The sequence below is a fragment of the Solanum tuberosum genome, unplaced genomic scaffold (assembly GCF_000226075.1).
Source record: "Solanum tuberosum cultivar DM 1-3 516 R44 unplaced genomic scaffold, SolTub_3.0 scf00002, whole genome shotgun sequence".
Lineage (NCBI taxonomy): Eukaryota > Viridiplantae > Streptophyta > Magnoliopsida > Solanales > Solanaceae > Solanum > Solanum tuberosum.
The window spans coordinates 3203034-3208350 of record NW_006238928.1 but is presented as its reverse complement, the minus strand read 5'-3'; positions in this window follow the sequence as shown (position 1 = coordinate 3208350).

Here is a 5317-nt window from a genome sequence, read left to right as displayed (position 1 = left end):
TATCTTTTGTGAATCCTTATGTTGCAAATAATTTTGATGTTCTTACTAAGAAACTCTGTGAACCCTTTTGTGTTTCTAAACCTGTTGAGGAGTCTATTAGGGAATTAAAGTTGATACTCAGAAACTAGAGGCAGTGCAGAATTGGCCTAGACCCACATCTCCAACTGATATTAGGAGTTTCTTGGGGTTGGCTGGATATTATAGAAGGTTCATAGACGGGTTCTCATCTATTTCATCCCCTTTGACCAAGTTAACTCAGAAAATAGTGAAATTTCAATGGTCCGAAGCTTGTGAGAAAAGTTTTCAGGAGTTGAAAAAGAGGTTTACTACTGCCTAGTATTGACCTTACCAGAAGGCACGCAAGGCTTTGTTGTTTATTGTGATGCGTCTAGAGTTGGTTTGGGTTGTGTGTTAATGCAGAATGGGAAGGTTATAACTTATGCCTCCAGACAGTTGAAAGTTCATGAGAGGAACTACCCAACCCATGATCTAGAGTTGGCTGCCGTAGTATTTGCTTTGAAAATATGGCGCCATTATCTTTATGTTGTTCATATGGATGTGTTCACCGATCACAAGAGTCTTCAATATGTGTTTACTCAGAAAGAGCTTAATTTCAAACAAATGAGGTGGTTAGAATTACTCAAGGATTATGACTTGAGTATTCTTTACCACCCAGGTAACACTAATGTTGTTGTTGATGCCTTGAGCAGGTTGTCTATGGGTAGTACCGCCCATTTTGAGGAAGATAAGAAAGAGATGTGCATAGACTTCCAAGATTGGGAGTTCAATTAATGGATTCCACAGAAGGAGGAGTAGTGGTGATGAATGGGGCTGAATCATCATTAGTGTCAGAAGTAAAAGAGAAGCAAGACCAAGATCCTATTTTCTTGAATTGAAGGTAAATGTTCATAAGCAAAAAGTATTGGCTTTTGAACAAGGGAGATGTGGTGTATTGAGGTACCAAGGTAGGTTGTGTGTGCCAAAGGTGGATGAGCTCCAAGAAAGGATCATGGAGGAAGCTCATAGCTCTAGATATTCCATTCATCCGTGTTCCACAAAGATGTATCGTAACTTGAGAGAAGTTTATTGGTGGAGTAGTATGAAGAAGGGCATTGCAGAATTTGTTGCTAAGTGTCCGAATTGCCAACAAGTTAAAGTAGAGCACCAAAGGCCCGGTAGTGTGGCTCAAATTATATAACTTCCATAATGGAAGTGGGAGATGATCAATATGGATTTCATCACAGGTTTACCAAGGTCTCGCAAGCAGCATGATTCTATTTGGGTGATTGCTGATAGAATGACCAAATCAGCCCACTTTTTGCTAGTAAAGACTACCCATTCAGTAGAAGATTATGCTCATTTGTATATTCAAGAGGTGTCAAGACTCCATGGGGTTCCGATCTCCATGATTTCAGACAGTGGTACGCAATTTACTGCACAATTTTCGAAGTCATTCTAAAAAGGCTTGGGTTCAAAGGTGAACATAAGTACTACCTTTCATCCTCAGACAAATGGTCAAGTAGAGCATACTATTCAGACCTTAGAGGATATGTTGAGGGCTTGTGTGATTGATTTCAAGGGAAATTGGGATGATCACCTACCTCTTATTGAATTTGCTTACAACACTAGTTACCACTGTAGCATCCAAATGGCTCTTTATGAAGCTCTTTATGGGAGAAGATGCAGATCTCCTATTGGGTGGTTTGAAGTTGGTGACGCTGGGTTGATAGGACGATATTTAGTTCATCAAGCTATGGAGAAGGTGAAAGCCATTCACGAGAGGTTGAAAACGGCGCAGAGTCATAAGAAATCCTACATTGATGATTGGGTATACTTGAAAGTTTCACCCATGAAGGGTGTTATGAGATTTGGTAAGAAGGGGAAACTTAGTCCCCGATATATTGGTCCGTACAGAATATCCAAGAGGGTTGGTAAGGTAGCTTATGAGCTAGAGCTACCCCAAGAGTTAGAAGCGGTTCGTCCGATATTTCATATTTCCATGTTGAAGAAGTGCATCGAGATCTTTCACTTATCATACCAACTGAAGATATTGGGATCAAGGATAACTTATCTTATGAGGAGATTCCTATTTAGATTCTTGATCGCCAAGTTCGCAAGTTGAGAATGAAAGAGGTAGCATCAGTCAAAGTCCTTTGGAAGAACCAGTTTGTTGAGGAAGCTACTTGGAAGCTGAGGAAGATATGAAGATGAGATATCCACATCTCTTTGAATCCGGAGAAGTCCCAAATTAAGGTTCTAATTTTCTTCTTAGTACTCTATAATTTATATACTTGATGTGTTAGATTTGATTGTTGGGTGTTTAAACCGAATGATAGATGTTACACACTTAGCCTATTAAGAGTAATCTCATTCAAGGACGAACGTTCCCAAGAGGGAGATATCGTAACATCTCGCTATTTGAAAGAACTAGGAAGAGTTAGAATTGGAAAGAATCATTTTAGGATAGAAGGAAAAATCTGGAAATTTGTTAAGTTATGTTAAGTTTGAGTTTTTGGTCAACTTCAAACAACCATAACTCCTATATCAAGATGATTTATGTGTGCTTACAGATACCTTAAGAAATATCCTGGAATTATCTTTCCAACGCCGCCGAGTTTTCGCGCTTCTGAGTTCATATGAGTGAGATATGCCCATTTGAAGTTGGGCTGTTCAAATAAGGAAAGTCTAAACCGGATTTTGGAAGGGTATTTTAGTCTTTTCCTTTCCCAATTATTTTAATTCGTTTTTAGGAGTTTATTTGGGGTCTAATCAGAATTAGATCAGTTTAGTCAATGGGAAATTCATGCTAGGGCTTGGAGAAAAGAGAAAAGAGGAGAAAGGAGAAAAAAGTTCAAGATTCGTCGATTTCTTGAAGATTTTCGTGTGGATTTCGCCAAGGGTTAATCCCTACGAGGTATGTGAGATCAAATAGCGTTGGGTTAGTTCACCCACGTGCCAATCATGATTCAATTCAGCAAAATTGTGTTGTTTGAAAGCAATTGTTATGAGTTCGTGATATAAATTCATTTGAAATCTTGTGGGTTCTTGTTGTTGAAGTTTCGTGAGTTTGATTCATGAAATTAGGTGTGATTTGGAGTTGAATCTTGTGTATAATGAGAATATAGTCGATTTTAAGTGTTTGGAGAAAGAACCAAGTGAATTTAGGGGTTTTAGAGTTGAAAAACGAAGAAGAAAGTGAGGAGTTTTCTAGGAAGAGGCCTGGTGCGCTGCCCTAGCTAGAGCGCTAATGCTTATCGTGACCAACGATACTATCCTACGATATGAGTGTCTACGCTCGTCAATAATATAGTAACCCAACCGAGGGTTGGGGTTGTATCCCAAGGCAGCGATTTTGAGAAGTAATTCGCAATTTGAATTTCATTCAAGTTAGTCGTAGTTAAAGACATTTGCGATAAAAGACATAGTAAATTAAAAAGAGGTGACACAAAAGTTTCAAATATCAAAGGGGGTTTTGTAACAAGTACTCAAATAGCAAAATAAACAAGAAAATCAAGTATGGGGAAAGGTTCTTGGGATGTTACCGCAATACAAGTTGAGATAAATTGCTGGGTACATGCTTTCAATAGGAAATTTGCAAGATAATAGTGACTAGGCTAAGCTTTAAATGGAAATAAGTTCCCTCTCGGGCAACTTACCCCGTTTCAAATGCGTTCCTCTCGGACACCCATTTGCCGCATGAAGACCAGCCTACGCCTTATCCCACTCACTCTCTCAAGCTGAGTGTTAGCAGTTGGCGATCTGTCTTTTAGTCAGCTCATCGCCTTTAGTGTCTTGCCTTTAGCATCCTCGCATTCTGGATCATTGGGCGGTACAGTACTGCTTCGCGGAACTAATCGGTGACTCGCCAACTGCTCCTTTCCTCGCCTTTTGATCCACTTCCTTCAAGGCTTCGCATACTGGAATGAAGGGTGGTTCATGTCGTTTTGGCGACTCACCAAGTTGAACTTGGCGATCCGCATGATTCCATTTCTTGTTCTTTTCAGCCCTATTTGCTCCGTTTTGCGCCTAAGTGTCCATGCTTCCACTAAAACTTTAAATACCTGAAAATTCAACATTTTAATCAGGTATTGAGATAAAACAAGCATTCAAGGACACTATTTCTATTAAATAAAGCCCTAAATGAGTCCAATTTGTGGACTCATCAAGCGCCCCCCTTGGGGATCTTAAGTATGACCTCTAGGGCACCGCGCCAGCCAGAGCACCCCAAGTCAGTCTCTGAAAGTTTTCCTTTGGCGCCCCGCGCCTCTCAGAGCGCCAGGGACACCAGATCTTCCCATTCCCCCTTCTTTTTGTACTAGTTCCTTAGAACCATACCTATGTTTCCTAGTTGATTTCAACACTCTAAGGTACGTCTAAACATCGTGAAATCATCCACAAACATGAGTTCATGAACCTTGAATCCATAATTCAATTCAAGGAAAGTTAAGAGTCAAGTCTAGAAGTTAAGAATCAAGTCAAAAGAAGTTTATAAAGTTTCCAAAAGTCTTTCACAAACATTTTTACTTTTTTTTAAGACTTAAGCTTCGAGTTGAGTAAAGAGTAAGAGTAAGGGTTCATTTCTTCAAAGATTATACGGGAACTAAGTATTCCCAAGAGTTAAAATGTTTTCACATTTGAGCAAGAAGGGGAAACACCAATTTTCAAGAGAGTTTTTAAGCTAAGTTTTGAGTAATTATCTTAAACCAAAGAAAGAGTTTTGTTTTAAAAACATATGAGCTAAGCATATTTTGTGAGTAGTATTGAGCACCGATATGGGGATGTGAGTTTATAATAACTCAAGTCTCCAGAAACCATGTAGTCATCATGGGTAGAAAATTATCATAGTTTTTGATGAATCCTTAGTGCTTTTTAGAATAAACTAGTGTATCCACTTAGTTAAGGTGTTCTATATGACGGCAAAGTATAGGACAATTCTGACAGCGTGGGAAAGACGTTGTATCACCACTTAGGCTCATAGTGGTGGTTGTCGGTTAGAGAAATGCCCACAATATTATATTATTTTATATGTAATTGAGTTTCTATAGAATTTTCTTTAATACATTGAGTTGTCACCTACCGTTTCAAATGCTTTGTATATAAACAACACTATTATTGTTGTGTACTTTGCATTTGAGTTAAGTTATTCATGAGTTGAGTAAAGTCAAGGTAAGGGTTTCTTTCAGAAGTTATGTTTAGTTTTCCCCTCGCATACTCGCACATTCAATGTACTGTCACCATTTGTCCTGCATCATTATATGATGCAGACACTGGTAGCCAGGATCAGCATCCAGCGCCTCATTGATCCAGTTGAGCACTC